The sequence below is a fragment of the Rhinatrema bivittatum genome, chromosome 2, assembly GCF_901001135.1.
Source record: "Rhinatrema bivittatum chromosome 2, aRhiBiv1.1, whole genome shotgun sequence".
Classification (NCBI taxonomy): Eukaryota; Metazoa; Chordata; class Amphibia; order Gymnophiona; family Rhinatrematidae; genus Rhinatrema; species Rhinatrema bivittatum.
Genome location: NC_042616.1, coordinates 259,927,398 through 259,950,914, shown reverse-complemented (window position 1 = coordinate 259,950,914; position 23,517 = coordinate 259,927,398). Strand labels below are relative to the sequence as shown.

Genomic DNA, 23,517 nt, shown 5'->3' with positions numbered 1-23,517 from the left:
TTCTTCAAAGATCCGGGAGGACCTGCAGAGGGGGACGGGGACGATTGGATGTCTTTGGGGAGGTTGGAACAAGTGGGGGGTTTGTCCCAGGTGTTGTAGTGGGGGCCTGGTCTTGCCGCATCATGTCATAGGGCAGCGGGTGCCATTTTGAAAACTGGCTGCTGTGGTGCCCGAAACTTAGGAGGCACTCTGGTCCCCCAGTACAAAACCGGGAACAAATTGTAACTTATTGGGGGGGGGGGGGGGGGGGGGGGGGAAGAAATGCAGCAGGTGGGCTAGAGTGGGGAGGTCTAGCCTGAGGCACCAGATTTTTTTACTTGAAGGAGTCAGGTTGGGAGCTGTTGGCAGGGCCAGCACCAGACCTTTTATTTTATATCAACATATTTTTATATTACAGCCACCTCCAGGGGCAGCTGGAGTAGGGGGAATGTGACAGGGGGGGGTCTATGGAGAGCCCTAGGGTGTTTCGGTCACTTTGGGGGGCATACCTGGGGCTGAGTGGTCCCTCTAAGTGATCATGATCTCACAGTCCTAGGATCACCATCGCGCATTCTTGAGGTCACTTACCACCATGGTATTTTTTTCCCCCATTTACTGCCACTTTATAAGTCCCCTATGGCTTAGTGAATGAGCCCTTAGATTATAAATAATCCCTCTGGGAGCAGGGAAATACCTACACTACCTGAAAGTAACATACATTGAGTTACCAACATTAAAAAAAAAAAAAAAAGGTATCAATAATGAACAAACGCAAGCATTTTTCAGTGGAAAGGCAGAGTTAGAGCAGGAGATCATTAAATGCACAGGGCCAGTGGAAGCACTAGAGGCCACCTAGAGCATCAGTCTGGGACAGTGATAGTTTGCCTTCTCTTTCTTCCCCACCCCTGTGCCCCAGAAGAGGGAATAGTATGGCATGGGTCTGCACGGGTGGGAAGGAGGAGAGGCCATGCCATTGCCACCAGAAGCGGGAAGAATAGTGCATCTCCAGCCACAGAAAGAAGCAGTATCACCCTGGGCCTATGCGGCATTTAAGAGCACAAGAAAAGGCAATGGGCAGCGCCCGCCAACCCTAGGAAGTTGCAGCATCTACCCTAGTCTGTGATAAGCATTAGGAAGCGGAGAAGGAGCCCACAGGAGCAGGAAGAGCAGTATGGCCCAGGCTGTTAGGCACAGGAAACAGAGCAGTATCAGTTCCTGGGTCTGAAGAAAGAAGAAGAGTCCCATCAGCCTCTGGAGCTGAAGGAGGAGCCTGCTGCTGCTGGCCTTGTGCTTCTGAGAGGGAGAGAGGAGGAAGTTAGAGAAAGAGAGCATGACTGTGTGTATGTATGTGCATGAGACCATGTCTGTATGTGTGTGTGTGAGCAGCATGTTCCTTTGATTGAGCAAGTGCGTATATATATGAGACAGAGAGAAAGAGAAAGAGAGAGGAGAAAGTTTGTGAGCAACAATCCCTCTCCTCTCCCACTGCTAATTCACAACAATCTCAGGGCATCTGAAAATTAAAAGATCCCAAATATAGATGGCAGGGGATTTTTTTTATCCTTATTATTTTAAGTATTGGGTAGAATTTGTATCTGCTGTTTTGAAATATTTTCTTGGTCTTTAAAAAATTTGGATGAGTTTTAAAGTATTGGATGTTTTACTATTTGTCAGCTGTTTGGAAATATTTTTTTGTATAGTTTTACTTCCCTTGCTGATTTATATTTCTTGATTTTATTGTTTGATTTATGAGAAATTGTAATGTTTCTGTTTTTCCATTGTTGCACTGTGTACATAGTCTGGCTTGTTGCGTTTTCCAATTCAGCTTCTGTCTTTATGCTTGGACTCCGAAGAAAAACTGCTGGAGCACTGTGGGCAGGAAGGAGGAGGAGCACTGGCAGCGCGAATAGAAGAGGGGCAGTGTTGTGGCAGGACCGCTGCAGATCCTACATTAGGGCATCTTGAGAAGACAAGGCCTGGTAGCAGGGCCGCTGGAGCCCATCCTGTGGCAACCCGTGATGAGGAGGCCCTATAGAGTATGTATGTATATGAGAGTGAGTTGAGAGATTGTGTGTGGGAGTGAGAGCCTGTATGTTTGGAGAGACAGCATATGAGAGCCTCTGTGTGTTTGTGAGAGGCAGAATGTGGAGTGTGAGACAGCAAGTGAGAGTGAGAGCATGTGTATGTGTGTGTGAGAGAGTGCATGTATGTGTATGTGTGAGAGAGACAGCGTGTAAGAATGAGAGCCTGAGTGTGCTTTTGAGGGAGGAAGGGAAGAAGACAGGTGGAAAGAGAAGAAACAGAAAAAAAAAGAGACCCTGTAAAAGGAATTAACAAAAGACCAAGAAAGGGAATGTGGAAAAAAAAAAAAGCAAGTGACCAACCGATTAGAAAACAAAGATCAGACAGCATAGGTAAAAAAAAAATTGGGGAATTTTTAGTGATTGGCAAATGTTATCTTTGGGAATGTGCAAGACGTAGCACTTTCTCTATGCTGATCTTGTGAGGAGGAACTGGAAGTCCCGCAAATATTTTATACCGTGGGGCCTTAATAGATAAGGCAACAGAATGGGCTTCAGTGCCAGTAGCAGCAATCGGCACCTCCCCAATAGCCACAACAGCAGCTCCGAGGTGGCTGGCAAAAGAAAGAGAGGGGGGTCTGCCTTCAGCATGTGCATGTGTATGAATGGGAGTCTGCGAGGTGGTGGTGGGGTGTGTGTGTGTGTGTCTGGGAGCTTGCCTGGGTGTTTGTATGTGAGGGAGCCCGTAAGAGTGAGAACGTGTGAGTGCATGAGAGAATCCAGGGGAGTAAGAGCTTGTGTGTGTGTGTGGGGGGGGGGGGGGGGAGGTGGAGAGAGAGGGTCTTAGAGCCTGACACTGTGTCTGTGAAAGAGAAAGGTTGTTGGTGTGTATAAGAGCACATATGTGCGTGAATGTGACAGCGTATGTGTGAGAGAGAATGGACATGCGACTATGTGTGAGAGAGAGGATAAACTTTGTGTGCCCCCTCCCTAATCCTCAACAACATAGAGTGATTGGAAATCAAGATTTCCCAAGTATGGACAGCAGGGGCTTTTTTTTTTTTTTTTTTTTAATCCTTCTTAGTTTTAAATATTGGGTGTTATTTGATATTTATTTATTTATTTATTTATTTATTTATTTAAGGGTTTTTTATATACCGAGGCACGTTTACAAAACATCACCTTGGTTCACAATGTAACATAACTTAGCAACAAGCTTTACGATAATAACATTTTTTAACAGGGAGAGGGTTAACAAGGGCAGGAGAAGATAATACGAGAATATATGTGCTGTTCTGAAATAATTTATTGGTGCTTGGGAAATTTTTTAAAAATGCAAATCATTTTAATTAATAGAAGGTATTCTATTAGTCAGTAGTTTTAACATTCTTTTATTAGTATTGTTTTACTATTATAATTGATGATTTATGTTTCTTGATTGTATTTGTTTTATGAGGAACAGTGGTTCTGATTTTTCATTGTTCTTGGGGTTTCCATTTTAGTTTGTGTCTGTATATTGCTGATTCTAATTTGTAATCCTTTATTCTATATTTGATGAGGGTCTGTCTCCGCTCTGTGCATGTGACCATGATGAGAGATTCTGCAAGCATGAAGTGTTTGTGCAGAGATCTATAGCAATCGGGTTTGTTTTGTTTCCCCAGTAGGTGGTGTATTGGTATTCTGGGACCCAGTATAATATTTTCAGTGCTGCTTTTTCACAGGTCGGGTTATTGTTGTTTGAGTCCTTGGTGCTACTATTGTTAGGTTATGATAGGTTTGCAGTATAGATTTTGAGTGTCTGTTTTGTGGGATTTTGTGTTAGTTCACAACATGTCTGGCAGTGGAAGGTGTTTGTGCTGCTGTTACTGTGAGGTGACACCAAAATTTGAAAATATTTTTTTATACGATGAGCTGTGAGAGAAACATCCAAGCTCCATTGTTTGGGGGAATTTCAGTGGATGCACGGAGTTACAGAACTGGAGGTGCAGGATTTATATTGACACAAGCCGTAAAGCCCGTTAAAACGGGCTACATCCCTCTGTCTCTCACCTCCCCCTCATTCTCTCTCCCCTCACTCTTCACCACCCCCCTCCCCCACCCACTCCTCTCCACCCTCCCTCTCCTCTCACTCAGTCCCCCCTCTCCCTCACTCCCTCCCACTCAGTCCCCCCTCTCCCTCCCTCCCACTCACTCAGTCCCCCTCTCCCTCCCTCCCACTCACTCAGTCCCCCTCTCCCTCCCTCCCTCCCTCCCTTCACCCACCTCCATTTCCTCCCGGCGCCGTAAGCGCGACTTCCCGCAACCCTCACCCGGCTCCATTAACTCCTCCCGCTCCTGCCGGCAGATCTCGGGGGGGGGGTCACTCCCGCGCGCGCGGCAGTGACCCCCCCCCGAGATCTGCCGGCAGATCTGGGGAGGAGAAGTAGCGGCACCGCGCGCGCGGTGCCGCTACTTCTCCTCCCGCTCCTGCCGGCAGATCTCGGGGGGGGGGGGGGCGGGAGTGACACCCCCCCCCGAGATCTGCCGGCAGATCTCGGTGGGGGGGGCGCGGGAGTGACACCCCCCCCCCCGAGATCTGCCGGCAGATCTGGGGAGGAGAAGCAGCGGCACCGCGCGCGCGCGCGGCGCCGCTGCTTCTCCTCCCGCTCCTGCGGCCCCACCGCCATTTTTTTTTTCTGATCGACATCCTTGCCCGCACATGCGCAGTAGAGCTGCGCTCTACTGCGCATTTGCGGGCCGTCGGTCACAGGCCATTTATAAGGTAGATTCTGTCCCTTCCTATATATTCCAGACTTCACTCTCATAGCCATATAGAATTAGTTGAATGAGGCTATCAGATAATTTTATAGTAGTTTTACTAGAAGTGTGAAACTGGCCAGCTTTTTTAAATTATGCAGAAGACCCTTTGGACTTTCTTAGACTATTTTATTGACAATTTTAAAGCAGGGGGACATACTATGGTGGTGGGTGTGATATGAGGAATGTCATTTTGGCTACCCTCCCCCCCCCCCCCAAAAAAAAAAAACAAAAAACATTCTTCTGTCTAGAGATGCCACTGATTTTCTGTGACCTTAAGCATTAGTACAAGAAGGATTAAGGGGGGATGCTGGAGAGGCACACAAACGCATAGGCCCCGGGCGCCGGAGACTCTTGATATGCACTGCACTGTTGGAAACAGGATATTAGGCTCAGTGAACCATTGGTCAGACTCAGCATGGCAATGCTTATGTTTTTATTTAGCTCTGTTTCTTAGAATAAGGTAAGTCCAATCAGATAAGATTCCTTTCATATAAAAGGCTCCCGATGACTTCTTACTTTGTCACCTTTAAATCTTTTCTTTGGGTCAAACTGAAAAATGTGTGTTCCACCAGTTCTTTCCCATACAAGTGCCATTCAGGGATGGCTAGGAATGGACCTCCCTATACTCATAATTTAAATTTATTTATACCCTGCACTCTCCCAAGATCGAGTTATAGAAATCCCATACAAGGCTGTTCAGAACTTTTATAACTTTAATGCAGAAAGCATGCCCTGAGGACTTGGAAAATGCTGACATGCTAGCTTCCTCAAACTTTGCTTGCTTCCCCAAGGATAACTTTCATACACATCTCTCTTTTTTTTCCCTCTTACACTCTCAGCTTGAGCTCTGTTTCTGTGCACCTGCTACTGGACAGTCACATTTCCCCTCAAACTAAGGGGTGTGTAGGATTATTCCATTTCATATTCCGAGGATAGAAGTGTAATCAGCTGCCAGGCCACTTATGGTATTTGCATCATTACCATTACAACATGCACAAGACTCATTATTTCTTTTCAAACATGCAACGTTGTTCTGCTGCTATCAGCAAAATCTGGAATTGAGCACAGAAAGTTCATGGAGCATACTCATGCCATAAAGTCAGCATGATCCAAGGGCAAGAAGCCGAAAATGGCTGCCCACATTTAGCTAGTTTACATCCTCATTTAAATATCCTCTCAAACACATATGCAGGCTTGTTCCATAGGAAGTAATGGGAAAAAAAATTCAATAGCAAGATGCATACAAAAAACCATCTATCAGAGAAAATGGAAAGCAGTGGCGTAGCAAAGTTAAAAATATGCTGATCTACAGCATTTTAAGGCAAACATATATAAACCATCCTTCCACCCCAAAAAAATAAAATATTCTACCCATTTCTGCAGCTTACCTTTTCTAACTGATAATCCCACAACTCCTGTCCAAAAAAGGTGAAACACTGACTCCTCAGATATAAAAGCAGACATTTTTCTTATTCAGAACTATCAATGGTCAACCTCTGAAATGCTTTCATGGCCTGACAACTCGCAACAGTATTCAACATATCAACACAAGTCAGAAAGACTGAGTAAAACAGAGCCCCATCTGCACCACATAAAGGCCAAAAAGGAATGTACAGTACAACATTTTTCATTTTGTTTAATTTTACATTTTAGCACATGCTAAAACCATTTAGCTTGGTCTATATGATTTAACGTGTGCTAAACCAAAACACTGCAATATTTTTTCTGTGAAAAGAAAAAACAAATGTGATTGATGTTTCTGTGTCATTTCAAAATGAAAGCAATTCTCTAGGTCTCAATCTCTACAACAGCAACTCTGCAGGACTCTCTGCACAAGGTTACGCACACCACACCTATACCCATCCATGAGGCTCTCTTTCTTACATGTGTCACTCCTGTCATGAGTCATGACCCTGGGAACGTACACAGCACATTCTTCACCTTACTCTGGGAATGTAAATGTTATGATAAAAAGCATTTCTCACCTCCTGCTTTTCCATTTAGGTACACACAAGCTCCAAATCGTTGGACATGCATCATGTATGGTACACACAAAGAAATGGACACATGTGAGTATTGGCGCTTTACTCTTCCTGCCACTTTTAAATAAAGGATGTTTTTCATTGTGAGAAATGAGCAGAGGATGGCTCTCAGCTGTGCTAGGTAACCATAAATAGACACGGTTCCTTTAAATAGTTCTGCTCCTCTGCCAGAGTAGTGGCAGAGGACAATATAAAACTGCAGTCATCCGTGTTGCTGCTCATTTTCCTACTGAGCCTAGTCATGATAAAAGAAAGAAATTGGAGAGCTTTCAAAATAATATACCATCTTAAAGTCAATATCTAGCAAAATAGACAAATATGAACAACCTGTTACATTAAAAAAAATAAAACTTCCAACTGTGCATTTCCAGTACTCAGAAAACATGAATAATAGAAATGTGCAGAGTCAAAAAATTAATTTGTTTCATGGGTCACAGTTATTTGTTAGGTTCATTTAAAATAAACAACATTTTCATTTCTTTTATACGTCTGTTTGCAATTATTGTCAAAGAGGGAAGCAATGCAGCCTATTTTGGGCTCCCAAACTAGGATTTTCTAATACCTTCTAAAGAAATTGTTGGATAGATGTTTTTTGTTTCATTTATGGTACCCTCCATTTATTTCAGGAGTCACTAATGAAACAAATATGGACTAATATGTTGTATTTTACCCATTCATTTCAAACAAATGCACATTTCTAATAAATAGATGAAAAGCTATTTTTGACATTGCAGAGCAAATTATCTCGCAGTCATATAAGATGATATTTAAAATTTAGAACTGACAAGCTACATAGTTGCTTTTCTAATGCCCATTGAAACAGAGCCTATTGACTAGAAACACAGATGTGTCAAATTCTTTTGAAATTAAGCATTTTTAAATTCATTTTGTTTGTTGAGATATTTTTAAAACCAGTTCTAGACAATAATTAAGAATATTTTTATTTTTTCCTCCTTTAATGTCCTGGAATGATGATTACTTGAACATGTTAAATGCACATTTTAAGCATGTATCAGCTGATAAAGGAGTGTAAGATTCCAGCTTTTCAATTCATGTTTTATAAAATCTGGGCAGGTTCCATATTTAAGGGTGTTTTAATGTTTTAGCTTATTTTGTTTATTTTTTTTGGGGGGGGGGGGGGGTCTACCAGAAATTCTTTTTCATTTTAATTTTCAAATTATTTCATTTTGTTTCATTTAACCAAAAAGAAATAAATGGGAAAATATTCAGAACAATATGGAACAACCTTCCCCTCCTTCTGCCCATCAAAGCAACAAAACCTGGACCCCTCCAAACTCCCCCTTCCCCAGATAATTCCATACAACATAATAGTGCTGACTTTGGTTGACTGGCAGTCATTTTGAAAAACGAGCTAAGTGGCAGGAGAGACTGAGGATCATTTTTGCCCATGGAAGACCCTCCTGATGGGTTAAGAATGGGTTGGAGGAATGGAAGTCAGAGGGTTCTGGGAGAAGGGGGTTATTTTCACAGATTTGCGGAAGGAGAAATCCAGACCAGATAGCTTTGCTTGCTTTTTTTTTTTTTTTTTTTTAAAGATTGCAGCAGCAGTGGCTGCTTCAAAGTGAATGAAAGAAAATGAACAAAATTTTGTTTTTTTCCATTTCATGTTGAAAATAAAAATGAAAAAGAAAATGTCAGCGTTTCCTATTTATTTATAAAATTTCCATTCCACACATACCTAAAATTAAGAACATAAGAAATTGTCATGCTGGGTCAGACCAAGGGTCCATCAAGCCCAGCATCCGGTTTCAAACAGAGGCCAAAACCAGGCCACAAGAACCTGGCAATTACCCAAACACTAAGAAGATCCCATGCTACTGATGCAATTAATTCTATAACATATACCAATACAAGGGATGCTTGTGTCCTGGTATTACTTATGTACGGTGGCTATTGTTCAAGGACAGCCAATTTTATGGGTGTCCTTCTTTTTAGCCCCGTCTATTAATTTTTATTATCCAAAATTCAATGTAGATTTTCTATTTTGTCTTTTACTTTTTTATCTAAAAAGATCCCCTTATCTCCCCGTTTTATGAGGCGACCCGCTACTTGTTTGTCAATACTTATCAGGACATCCGTCTCAATTGCTTCTCGCGGGGATCGCGTCTGCCTGCCCGACATGGGCCATGTTTCGGCACTCTTGTGCCTGCTTCAGGGGCTACGGGGGGGGGGGGGGTTGTGCTGTGTCCTAAACAGGTATTCGATATCTGTTAGTTCTCCAGTGTCATGTTGATAATGTTCCTACTCGTGGACGGCGCCTACCTTCTGTGGTAGGCTGTGGACGGCACCTACCTTCTGTGGTAGGCGCCGTGGACGAGTAGGAACATTATCAACATGACACTGGAGAACTAACAGATATCAAGTACCTGTTTAGGACACAGCACAACCCCCCCCCCCCCCATAGCCCCTGAAGCAGGCACAAGAGTGCCGAAACATGGCCCATGTCGGGCAGGCAGACGCGATCCCCGCGAGAAGCAATTGAGACGGATGTCCTGATAAGTATTGACAAACAAGTAGCGCGTCGCCTCATAAAACGGGGAGATAAGGGGATCTTTTTAGATAAAAAAGTAAAAGACAAAATAGAAAATCTACATTGAATTTTGGATAATAAAAATTAATAGACGGGGCTAAAAAGAAGGACACCCATAAAATTGGCTGTCCTTGAACAATAGCCACCGTACATAAGTAATACCAGGACACAAGCATCCCTTGTATTGGTATATGTTATAGAATTATTATTGAAGGGAAGAGGTTGGTTGATGAACTGATGCAATTAATAGCAGTGGCTATTCCCTAAGTAAAATTGATTAACAGCCATTAATGGACTTCTCCTCCAAGAACTTATCCAAACCTTTTTTGAACCCAGCTACACTAACTGCACTAACCACATCCTCTGGCAACAAATTCCAGAGCTTTATTGTGCGTTGAGTGAAAAAGAATTTTCTCCGATTAGTCTTAAAAGTGTTACTTGCTAACTTCATGGAATGCCCCCTAGTCCTTCTATTATTTGAAAGTGTAAATAACAGAGTCACATCTACTCGTTCAAGACCTCTCATGATCTTAAAGACCTCTATCATACCATTCAAAGTGGATTATAAAGTAAAAGCATACATAATAAGAACATAAGAACATAAGAAAATGCCATACTGGGTCAGACCAAGGGTCCATCAAGCCCAGCATCCTGCTTCCAACAGTGGCCAATCCAGGCCACAAGAACCTGGCAAGTACCCAAAAACTAAGTCTATTCCATGTTACCATTGCTAATGGCAGTGGCTATTCTTTAGGTGAACTTAATAGCAGGTAATGGACTTCTCCTCCAAGAACTTATCCAATCCTTTTTTAAACACAGCTATACTAACTGCACTAACCACATCCTCTGGCAACAAATTCCAGAGTTTAATTGTGCATTGAGTAAAAAAGAACTTTCTCCGATTAGTTTTAAATGTGCCCCATGCTAACTTCATGGAGTGCCCCCTAGTCTTTCTACTATCCGAAAGAGTAAATAACCGATTCACATCTACCCATTCTAGACCTCTCATGATTTTAAACACCTCTATCATATCCCTCCTCAGTTGTCTCTTCTCCAAGCTGAAAAGTCCTAACCTCTTTAGTCTTTCCTCATAGGGGAGTGGTTCCATTACCCTTATCATTTTGGTAGCCCTTCTCTGTACCTTCTCCATCGCAATTATATCTTTTTTGAGATGCAGCGACCAGAATTGTACACAATATTCAAGGTGCGGTCTCACCATGGAGCGATACAGAGGCATTATGACATTTTCCGTTTTATTCACCATTCCCTTTCTAATAATTCCCAACATTCTGTTTGCTTTTTTGACTGCCGCAGCACACTGAACTGACGATTTCAATGTGTTATCCACTATGACGCCTAGATCTCTTTCTTGGGTTGTAGCACCTAATATGGAACCCAACATTGTGTAATTATAGCATGGGTTATTTTTCCCTATATGCATCACCTTGCACTTATCCACATTAAATTTCATCTGCCATTTGGATGCCCAGTTTTCCAGTCTCACAAGGTCTTCCTGCAATTTATCACAATCTGCTTGTGATTTAACTACACTGAACAATTTTGTGTCATCTGCAAATTTGATTATCTCACTCGTCGTATTTCTTTCCAGATCATTTATAAATATATTGAAAAGTAAGGGTCCCAATACAGATCCCTGAGGCACTCCACTGTCCGCGCCCTTCCACTGAGAAAATTGTCCATTTAATCCTACTCTCTGTTTCCTGTCTTTTAGCCAGTTTGCAATCCACGAAAGGACATCACCACCTATCCCATGACTTCTTACTTTTCCTAGAAGCCTCTTATGAGGAACTTTGTCAAACGTCTTCTGAAAATCCAAGTATACTATATCTACCGGTTCACCTTTATCCACATGTTTAACTCCTTCAAAAAAAAGTGAAGCAGATTTGTCAGGCAAGACTTGCCCTGGGTAAATCCATGCTGACTTTGTTCCATTAAACCATGTCTTTCTATATGTTCTGTGATTTTGATGTTTAGAACACTTTCCACTATTTTTCCTGGCACTGAAGTCAGGCTAACCGGTCTGTAGTTTCCCGGATCACCCCTGGAGCCCTTTTTAAATATTGGGGTTACATTTGCTATCCTCCAGTCTTCAGGTACAATGGATGATTTTAATGATAAGTTACAAATTTTTACTAATAGGTCTGAAATTTCATTTTTTAGTTCCTTCAGAACTCTGGGGTGTATACCATCCAGTCCGGGTGATTTACTGCTCTTCAGTTTGTCAATCAGGCCTACCACATCTTCTAGGTTCACCGTGATTTGATTCAGTCCATCTGAATCATTACCCATGAAAACCTTCTCCATTACGGGTACCCTCCCCAACATCCTCTTCAGTAAACACCGAAGCAAAGAAATCATTTAATCTTTCCACGATGGCCTTATCTTCTCTAAGTGCCCCTTTAACCCCTCGATCATCTAACGGTCCAACTGACACCCTCACAGGCTTTCTGCTTCGGATATATTTAAAAAAGCTTTTACTGTGAGTTTTTGCCTCTACAGCCAACTTCTTTTCAAATTCTCTCTTAGCCTGTCTTATCAATGTTTATGCTTTATCCTATTTTCTTCTGTTGGATCCTTCTTCCAATTTTTGAATGAAGATCTTTTGGCTAAAATAGCTTCTTTCACCTCCCCTTTTAACCATGCTGGTAATCGTTTTGCCTTCTTTCCACCTTTCTTAATGTGTGGAATACATCTGGACTGTGCTTCTAGAATGGTATTTTTTAACAATGACCACGCCTCTTGGACATTTTTTTTACTTTTGTAGCTGCTCCTTTCAGTTTTTTTCTAACAATTTTTCTCATTTTATCAAAGTTTCCCTTTTGAAAGTTTAGCACGAGAGCCTTGGATTTGCACACTGTTCCTCTTCCAGTCATTAAATCAAATTTGATCATATTATGATCACTATTGCCAAGCGGCCCCACCACCGTTACCTCTCTCACCAAGTCCTGTGCTCCACTGAGAATTAGATCTAAAATTGCTCCCTCTCTCGTCAGTTCTTGAACCAATTGCTCCATAAAGCTATCATTTATTCCATCCAGGAACGTTATCTCTCTAGCGTGACCCGATGATAAATTTACCCAGTCAATATTGGGGTAACTGAAGTCTCCCATTATTACTGCACTACCAATTTGGTTAGCTTCCCTAATTTCTCTTAGCATTTCACTGTCCATCTCACCATCATGACCAGGTGGATGGTAGTATACCCCTATCACTATAGTCTTCCCCGACATACAAGGGATTTCTACCCATAAAGATTCAAGTTTGTATTCAGTCTCATGCAGGATGTTTATCCTGTTGGACTCTATGCCATCCTGGACATAAAGCACCACACCTCCTCCCGAGTGCTCCTCTCTGTCATTGCGATATAATTTGTACCCCGGTATAGCACTGTCCCATTGGTTATCCTCTTTCCACCATGTCTCTGAGATGCCAATTAAGTCTATGTCATCATTCACTGTTATACATTCTAATTCTCCCATCTTACTTCTTAGACTTCTGGCATTAGCATACAAACATTTCAAAGTTTGTTTTTTGTTTGTATTTTCATTCTGCTTTTTAATTGATAGGGATAAGTTAGAATTTTTTAGCTGAGGTGAGTTTTTAGTTACAGGCACTTGGACTACTTTTCTAATTATTGGAACCTCACTGTCGGGATGCCCTAATTCTAATGCATCATTGGTATCCTTTAAAGATACCTCTCTCCGAACCATGCGCTGCTGAGCGACTGTCGGCTTTCCCCTTTGTTCTAGTTTAAAAGCTGCTCTATCTCCTTTTTAAAGGTTAGCGCCAGCAGTCTGGTTCCACCCTGGTTAAGGTGGAGCCCATCCCTTCGGAAGAGACTCCCCCTTCCCCAAAAGGTTCCCCAGTTCCTAACAAAACTGAATCCCATAAAAGCAAAGGCAATAAAAGGGGAACTATAAAACAATAAATGAGAGTAAAACAAAAATCAAAATAATAAGACTTAAAGGTGAATTTTAAAAGCCCGGTGTGAACCAAAATTAGGAGATACACAAAGAAGTCGGGCTGACGCGCACTGACTATATTTTAAAAAGCACCCATATACATGCGTAAATGCCACACCATGCACATCTCAAAAGTTTCAAAAAAGGAGCAGGGTGTGGGCTTGTCAGGGCCTGGCCAAGAGATGCATGTGTAAATACTTTCGTGCACACCGAGGGCCCATGCCACATAACTTTACTTCTGCTATAGATCATGTGTAAGTTATAAAAGGCATTTTGGAGGGGTTTAAAGGGTCTGAGGTAACTGGGGGGGGGGGGGGGGGAGAGTAGGCTATCAAAACAGGGGGGGGGGGTGGAAGAGCTAGTTCTTAACTGAGAAAACTGGAGGATGAACTGGTAAACTGGGAATGGCGTGGGAGCACGTCACTTTTAAAATCCGACTTACGCAGTAGAACGGGATATGTGTGGCCATGCACGCACTTAAAATTAGGTGCTCAAGGCCTGGCTACAGCCTTTCTGAAATTAAATATCAAAGACATGCTTCTGATAGATTCTGGAAATGTACTGCACAAAGAGGGCTCTGCAATAGAAAAGGCCCTTTCCCAAGCCTCATCTAAATAAATCATATGGAAGGAGAGTACATCTTACAGAGACTTGCTTGCTGAGTGAAGGGTGCCTGATGGGGTACAAATCTTCAAAATAGAATTAATCCATGGCATCTTATTATTATTTAGAAAATTATGTACCGACAATACAATTTTGGACTTAATACTCCATATTACAGGAAGCAAGAGGAGAGACTGTAAAGCTGGGGTTATACGGTCACGATTGCTGAGGCCTGTTATTAGTCTCACTGCAGAGATCTTCATTATCTGCAAGGCATGTAGTTGATTTAGTGAGAGTCCAACAAGTAACAAATTACAGTAATCTAGTTCTGTTAAAAGCAACACCTATAAAACAGTATGTAAGTCATGAGTGGATACAAGTGGTTTAAGTCTTCTACGCATCCAAAGTTTATCAAAAGAGGATTTAACCATAGCTCTAATTTGTGTCTTCACGGATAAATATGAATCCAAAACAATGCCAAGATTATGGAACATAAGAACATGCCATACTGGGTGAGACCAAGAGTCCATCAAGCCCAACATCCTGTTTCCAACAGTGGCCAATCCAGGCTATTAGTACCTGGCAAGTACCCAAAAACTAAGTCTATCCCATGCTACTGATACTAGTAATAGCAGTGGCTATTTTCTAAGTCAACTTAATTAATAGCAGGTAATAGACTTCTCCTCCAAGAACTTATCCAAACCTTTTTTAAACCCAGCTACACTAACTGCACTAACCACATCCGCTGGCAACAGATTCCAGAGCTTAATTGTGCGATGAGTGAAAAAATATTTTCTCCGATTAGTTTTAAATGTTCTACATGGTAACTTCATGGAGTGCCCCCTAGTCCTTCTATTATCCGAAAGAGTAAATAACAGATTCACTTTTACCCGTTCTAGACCTCTCATGATTTTAAACGCCTCTATCACATCTCCCCTCAGCCAGATTAAAGGTCAAGGGAACATTGCCTGCAGGAACAACTGGATCTCTGTTTTATCTCTATTTAATGCAAGGTGGTTATGGGTGAGCCAAGTCTGGATAGTAGAGAAGCAGATGTTGAACATCTTACTCATTGTAGACCATGTTGAAAGTTTTGGATGTCATCAGTGTACAGTTTTTAGTTAATTCTCTTTATTGAAATTTCACACTTTACAAATCAAGAAATCTTGACTTTGAAAAACATGATGAAAAATGACAAAGGTAGTACAAAAAAAAAAAAAAAAGAAAAATCTTCATAATTAATCACCATTAATTAGTCCACATTGTGGGGAGATTTAAAGAAGGGAAAAAAATAGCTACATTTCAAGGCTAAAAAATTACACTCATTCTTTAACAATTCTTGGTAAAGCAACAATGGGCAGAGTTCTATTAGAAAGAAAACCTTCTAGCTGATCTGAATCAAAGAAAATATATATGTCACCCCACCCAATTTCAGAATACACTTGCAAGGAAAACAGCCCCTAAAGCTAATATTCTTGATTTTTTGCAAGAAACAACTTTCTTCTTTGTTGCATTTCCCTAGACAGATCAGGAAACACAGCAATATTCTGACCTAAAAAAATGCATACTTTTTAAACAAAAAAACAATTTTAATATCTAATGATTATCCGGCTCAAGTGCAAACATAACCAAAAGTGTCGCTCTATCTATAACTTCATTCTGAGATTATCTCACTAGATTTTTAGAGCAAACACTTTCCAAAGACACATCTGGTCTCAAAAAAGCATCTGCAGAGATAGCAGTAGTAGGATTAGGTAAACAATATTTTTGAAACTGGTGGAGGCAGATTTCTTGAGAATTTTCAATAATTCTACATAACATTTACGCAACATAGCTATAAGAGAGATTAAGGAACCCTTAGGGAAATCTCAAATTCAACCTTCGAGTATTTATCCATATTGTCAATCTTACAATGCTACATTTTATCTTTAATTAGAGATAGCTCGCACTCCTCTAGCTTCTCAATGTCCCCAATTTCCTTTTTCTGCTCCTAAACCATTTGTAAACATTAACTTGTAAAGGCAAATCCCCTACCAAAGATTATGTTTTATCAAGTTGTAGTTATGTAGAACCTGAATTTTCTAAACCCATTTTTGCTTTCCAGAGAGTCTCGAGGGTAATCACAGGGGGCCTCATAAGCCCAGGCTGAATCATTGTCTCTGGGTTCACTTGGGAATCTTCCACAACAAAAATTCCTAACCACAGGAGGTTAACAAAGGGTAACAGTGGATGTGTCTCTTATAACAGCTCCACTCCCGTTACCTGCAGGGATTCAGGAGCCACTCCTGATGAAGAACTGCCATCAGGACTAAGAGAAACAATAGTTTCACTGAGAGTAGAAGGACAAACACTTCCCAATCTCAGAAAGTCCTGACACAGTACCTTGTTGTTGGACAAAATGGAAGGCTCTAACAACTCCCTTCCTCTTCTTGCCCATTCAAATGAACCTCCAAAAAACATGGAGAATAGGTAAAAAAAAAAAAAAAAAAAAAAGCTGGTGGCTGTGCAGCACAGGGCCCAGATGTGTCTAGTTGGTGTCAGGCAGGCGTCAAGAGGTTTCAGGAGCCAATCAGTGAGCTGGATGGTAAGGTTGCAGGGCAGATCTCCTTCACTCACTTTCCCCCTATCAGCGAAAAGTTTAAAATGAACTCCCAAACCAGCCAACAGCTTGCATGAGGGTGCCATGTATTTATTAATCAGTTCCGCAGATAATGCAGAACCATTCGGGACATCAATTGATAAATTTGGCCAGCTAGAGAATGCCATGAAGAAGGTAACTTGTTGTAGATGGCCAGTTAAATATGAGGAGAACTGCTGAAAGAAAAACACCAATTTCTAAAAGGCAATTACGTAAAATAACATGACTGAGCCTATCAAACACAGCAGATGTCTAAGAAAACCATTACAAAGGTTGTTCCACTGTCAAAACTGCATCTTATGGTGTTAATACTGGATAATTGAAGGATTTCGGTGCTAAAAGAACGCAAACAATAGCACATCCCTATTGTTTTTTTAGATACTATCTATCTTTCTGCTAGTATGCTTTTTCTATTCAATTTGATGAATCACCTTTCTCTACAGTTAATGTAAGTGATGTAAACTTTAAATAAATAAAAACAATGAAGACAACATAAATTTACCAAATAGTCAAAAGTACTAAAACAAATTAAAATAGTGAAAACAAAATAGCTATGATCATACTTAAGAAAACTAAAGGCAGTAAAACTAAAGATTATAACCAAAAACATTCAAATGAGTTAAAATTTTTATATGCTGGAGAAGAGTTTTCCTTCAGCTGAACTACCCGAACCAGTACTGAAACCCTCCGCGAGTCCTTCTGCCAGCTCCAGCTAGTATCCATGCATCTTCCCATACGATTCTGTGTGAGAGGTTAGGGTTCTTATGAAATGAGTAGTCCAGTTTGGGCTGTGAGGGTGACTATAGTGCCTTTATGGTTTGCTATCACCTAGTCTAGGCCATAAACTAAATGGTGTGTTCTCTTTTGTGTTTTCCCAACTGGCTGATCCCAGACCCACAATCAGCTTGCTTCCAAAACCGAACCTGAGCTCCCTCCCTTCTGGTCTCTAGGAAGGGGTATTCTTTAACTCCCAAATGCCCTAATAACTAAGGAAAGGCCCACAGAGTGCATGAGGGGCAAGGATGCCAGCTCTGAACCATCTTTAACTGTCACCCTGAGAGTATTTTCTTTTATGTGTGTGTCAGCGTTCAGCACTGTGTCTTGTGCCTGTATTTATAAATTTGCTTTCATGTGGTGTGTTGCTCTGCCTAGCATGCTGCTGTGGCAACTATTGTGAGGCGTAATAGATTTTTGTGTGTGCACCAAAATGCAAGATTTTATATACTGCATGTCCGCTGCTTACACCTGCATCCCTTACGCCTGGGCCTGTGTTTGTGGGTTGTGTTGGCATTTCCATTCCGTGTTATGGGAGCTGTTCGCTGTTGCATACAAAGGAAGAGCAAGTTCTACTTATATGGAGGGCAAGTGTCATTCCTGACATAACTACAACCTGATGTGTCTTTTGCTACATTGTCTTTTTATTTTTTTTAAACTGTTTATTTAAAGAGAGAGTTAACACAGCAACTACATATCTTAAGGCATAAAGAGTAAGACAATGCGATAACACTCATGGATTCCTGTTTGTATTTTCAGTCCATGGTCATCTGTTTAACTGTTTCTATGTTCTACTATCTTTCTATTACTCTGTTTTATTCTTCTGTGTCGAGATCTAATGCAACTGCCCTTCTCTATAAGGGCCTGAGAACTCTACTAAAGGTTCTCTACTAGTGGATGCATCCATCCATGCACTGAAATTTACCATGGGGGTAGAAGAGGCGGCACTCGTGCAGGTGGAACTGTAGGTGCTGCTTGTCTTGTTTAGCATTTCCTGGGTTCTGGTTTGTCTGTGCAACAATCTTTACTGATTTGTCTTTTTTCTCTTTCAGCCCCACTACAACATGCTGACCCTCCTCTGGCAACTTTGCCTACTGAAGAAGGGACCAGTGTCCCCAGAGGAGAAGATGGAGGCCCAAGATCTGAAACACTTTCACATGGGATCTGTGTCCCTAGCTGGGGCAACTAAAGAGAAAAAAAATGCAATATTTTCATAATTATTAGAAAAAATTGTTTTTTTCTACAACTATTTGTCTGGCGTCATTTCTCATGGGTATAATCCATGCCCCCCCCCCCCCCAGCTCTTGTGATTCTGTGGCCATGGAAGAAACCACACAATTAGTCTGTTGCCATATATAGTTTACAACCTGTCGCACAGTCAACAAAGCTGAAGCTTTCCCACCCAGTAGTTCAGTCATCTGAAGCAACCTACATTGTGCCTGCAGGACTGATTCAAGGCTTCATGCTCCAGCCCCTCTCCTCCCAGGCAGTGTGCAGGGATCAGGAGGGTAGGGAATGAGATTATAGTGGACAGTCAAGGTTTGATTCATCAGACATCTCTTAAATCACACCAAAGATGATTTTGATATAATTCCTGGACAGTGTGATATCCCTTTAGAATACTTTTCTTTATACAAAAGGTTCTCATACCTGCATATGCGGCCAACCATATACCCAGCTGACAAGGACCTGGATGTATTTTGGAAGTCTGCAGCTACTGTGTCCCACAGCTGGCAGAGATGGCATTCATTTCAATTAGCAGCATGACAGGCTCTGCTGATGCTGAGCGCAGCTTCAGCATACATAAGCTCATATACTCAGAAAGATGGGAAAGACTTTCTCAAGAAAACATTAAAAAAAGATGGTTGCACTGTATTTCGGTTCAAACACAAAATTACACATTTGCAACATACTGTATGTCTTCTTGTTTTAGTAGTTGTTCTTTGTATGTGGTAAATTTTGTATTTTTATATTGTTTAAAAACAGTGTAGAAGCTTTCCAATAAAAAAAAAAGACCTTTTTTTTTGTATAGTGAGAGATGTGGAACTTCATGCAAAATTATGTAACTCTGCCACAGAATATTTTAAAATCTGCCGCAGAATTTGCTAAGTTTTACCACAGCAGAATCTTGAAAAATCTTCCACAAAAAAACTGGAGGCTTTGGGTATAATTCTGTAAGAGCATGAATTATGGGCAGGACTGCAAAAATATGTAAGCATATGTACAGCATGGACAAAAACAAATGTATGTGAGTAAGAATGAGGACAGACTAGAAAAAGTGTAATGCGTGATAAATGAGAGTGTTAGACTGTGTAGCAGGCAGTGCCTGCCAAATATCTTTAAATAATGAATGCCAAGATCTACTGTGAAGAATTCGGAACTATTGCTTTAAAAGTGACTTTTGCGGTAAGAAAGTGCAGCCAATGTGCTTTTTGCCATCTTTTCTTCCCATGGCATAAGAGTAAATGGAAGTCTCTTTGGCCCTGTATGTTTGACACAACCAGACTGCAAGGCTGTATTGAGCAGGGACTGACTCCTTCCTATATGCCTGTTATACAGCCCTGCATACTTTCAGTACTGCTATAGAAGTAGTAAGAGATTAGTAACAGAGTAAATGTGATGGTTTAATTCAATGATTTATGCCATGAGTGAAGAAACAAAATAAAAGTGAAGAAACAAAATGACTCCACATAGATTATAATGGAAGCTGTGTAGCTATAGCAAGGGATCTTCTGGGAAAACCTCTGCCAGGGGCAGCTGTAAATGTTATCAGGTTTTTGGGTTCAGGGAGGTAAATAAAAAGGCTGTAAGTGTGTGAGTGAATGAATAATCCTTGTGGGCTGGTCCATGAATGGAGCAATGAGTGTTAATGACTCCTCTCTGGTTCCTCAGCATCCTGCATACCCTAAATTTCTTTTTATATCATTTTGAATAACTTTTTGATCAGCAAGTAAAAATCCCAAATACTGCCTTTCACAAAGGTTGCCATTCAGCATATCCAAATTTCCAGACATTCACCCTCGGGAGCCCAGATATTTGATATATTTTACTATGAAGTTAATGGATTTTTTTGTTCTAGTTCGAATCTGCTTTGCATTATTATTATGCCATTTTGTAATTTTGCAAACTGTATCACACTAAATAGCTGTCTTCCTTCTTAAAAATCTACATAGGCTTGAGAAACCGAGGAAAGTTTTAAGTATCATAGATCTTCCTCTTCTTTGGAGAAACCCACAATAACACAAGTATATTGTTCACATTTGCCTTCCTTCCTTTAGTAGAAAGCACAAACTATATTCCTTCCCTTTTGAATTTTTGCAAATGCGTTTTGGCAGTGGCCACACCTGCCTTCACACAATGTTGCAAGATCTCTGCTTCTCGAACATTTTGCCTAAAGTGCAGCAGGGCATTTTTTTTTTTTTAGTGCCTAAAAAAAAATGCAATTTTTCAAGCGGCTGCCGATAATCTGCATGCAAATCGCCACGAACCAGGGCACATGCCTGCAATTCCAAACAGAAGACGGACCGTGACGCCGCGGTTCCTGGCTCGCCAGTCCCCAACAGGGACTTCTCCACTCCCGTCCCGGGGGGGGGGGGGGGGGCGCTTCTGATTACCTCCTTCCGTCAACTGCCTACTCAGGATACGCCAAATCCCGCAGGCGAAGTCTACTCCCCATGGCCAATTTCACTCTCTCCTAGCCCTCTGGCAGCCAAACGAGCCCAAAAAAAAAAAGCATCCAGGAATGGTCAGGTGCAGCACATTTTCGGTCTCAAGCGGCCGGCCATCTCCCCCCCCCCCCCCCCCCCCCCATTACTTCCCTGCATGCATGTTGATCTCTCTTGGCTAGGAGAGCTGGCAGCAGGCTTTGCCAGGGCACAGGGTTTCGCCGGCGCCCTGCCCTTTCTCGCAGCGCGCACAGTAGCGCGCCGTTATTTGCGACGGCGGAGCCGGTCGGCCCGGGGAGGGGACGCGCGCGCGAATTAGCTGCCGCAGAAGAGTCCGAGGATCGGTGCCCAAGGAAATGCCGGCCGCAAGTTTCAGATGCGTGGAGAAGAAACGACAAGAAGCAGCTCCCCCCGACGCTCGCAAAACGCCTTTCTGCCTGTTATGTCTTCTTCCAGGCATTTTTCTTTTCGTGCCCTCGTTCTAATTCCCTCTCTCCTGGTCCCCTGAATACTGACCCTAAGTTTTAGCAAAATTGCGAAAACAAGATGATAGGTCTTTAACATGTAAAGGGATCGGGTGGGGGGTTTTTTTTTTGGGGGTGGGGGGCACTAGGGATGGCTTTCTTTGAAAACGAAGGATATTTTGCACTAAAACAGTTTTGATTAAAGAAGGTAAAAAAAAAAAATAAAATCCACCGCCCCCGCCCATTCACGTATTCATCCTTTCATTCACCTTTACCCATGCATCCCTGTCCTTGTTCTCCAATTCCTAAAGGTACTTCCCGCTCCCCCCCCCCCCCCAAACTAATCAGACTAGCTCCAAGGCCTAAAACTATATGAACCTTGTGAATGACAAACTATAGTAACGACCCATATCTACCAACCTGGGAATGATCAAATGTACACGTTTCTAAGCACACAGGTACAGCACTCAAGTCTCCATATTCCTGTACAGCGAGGATGATCCCCACCCCCTTAATTTTCCATTTCCCGAATCTGCAAATATGACATTCTGATAAAAAAAAACACCATAACATATAATGTAATGAAATTACAAAATATGCAACAATAACATGCATGGAAGCGCTAGAAACGAGCAGGGTTTGACAAAATTCAGTCAGTCTTTTGGGAAGCTTGCTAAATAAATAAGCAGAAAAACATGCCTACCACCTCGATAGGGCAGGGCTGTGTCACCCTATTTAGAGCTCGTTTGACCTTTATTTCATGATGGCATCCACCACCACAGGGGAGAAAGATACCAGAAAAACAGTTCGGACATGGAGCCATCAAAGCTCACAAGTTGTTGCATAACATACGAAGAGGGGATCTTCTCCACAAAGCTTGGCTAGCAGGTCTATTTCTCATTCTCTACACGATCTATGCTACAGTGGAAGCAACAAATTGGAAAAAAAATAATCCCCGACTGCTTGAAAATGAGCCAGAAATAAGCTTCCCCAGAAGCTCCGCTTCGACAAGCCCCTTCCCCAGCAGCACCTTGCAAATTCTGTTTATTGCATTGCCTGGGGGGGGGGAAAGAAAAAAAAAAAGACCTGCCGCAGGGAAGCTCAGTTGCACACACATACAACTCTCATTAAAAAAAAAAAGAAAAAGTTCAATGGAGTTGCATCTTGCCGCACCTGCCTACTGCAAACACACAGCCTCAGGCAGCCACCAAAGGTCAGGGGAATGTTAAGCGGCAGGTGAGGGGGATTTCTCTCAAAGGTGATCTTGAGGAGGTGGGTGGAGGGGGAATCCCAGGCTGCAAGAAGCAACAGGCGCAGCGCCGATGCGTTTTGCAAAGCCGCCTTCTTACCTTGAGCAAACTGCTGGGCTCCGCAGGAGGCTTAGGCGGGGAAGACAGCATGCTGGAGCCGGGGTGGGGGGGAGGAGAGGATGCACTGGTGCCCTCTCGGAACTCCCTTCGTCTCTCCCTTTCCGGCTCTGTGCTGCTGCCTCCTTCAGGCTGGCTCGGCTCGACTGCACCGGCTCTCCCTGCAGTCCGACTGACTCGCCGCCTGGGGGAGGGGGGGACCTGGGCTTCGGAGCTGCTGTTCTAGCAGGCGAGGGATTTCCTTCCTACGATCCCTGCCACCGGCATGGTCCTTCAGCTACGATAGCAGTAACCGGGCTGCAGGCTCGTGGGGGATCTTCCTGCGTGCGGCAAGACCCGGCCCGGCTTCTACTGAGCACGGAGCGGGTTCTTGTTCCTGAGAGCAGCAGATTATACCCCTGCAGCCCAAGCCTACCGGGGTTTTCTGCTCTGCTGCTGAGCTTTCCTGACCCCACGTGGTCTCAAGAATAAACAACAATAACAACAACAATAAAAAAAAAAACAAAACTGCTTGCTACAGCAGTGTGGGCTGGTAGAGCAAAATCAAGTTATAAAAAAAGGGATTAGTTTAGCTTTCCTGGGTCCAGCAATCAGACAAAACTTAAAAAAAAAATGCAAACATCTGCTGCAG

At 42.3% G+C, this 23,517-nt stretch overlaps 1 protein-coding gene across 1 annotated transcript in view; it reads right to left on the bottom strand.

Annotated features, from left to right (window-relative positions):
• LRRC3B (leucine rich repeat containing 3B) overlaps positions 1–23,259 on the bottom strand; it is a 236,374-nt gene extending 213,115 nt beyond the window's left edge. Inside the window, exon 1 of the mRNA XM_029589438.1 lies at positions 22,869–23,259. The gene's annotated coding sequence lies outside the window, so the exon portion shown is untranslated. The remainder of the gene's footprint in view (positions 1–22,868) is intronic.
• Between the last annotated feature and the right edge of the window lie 258 nt (positions 23,260–23,517).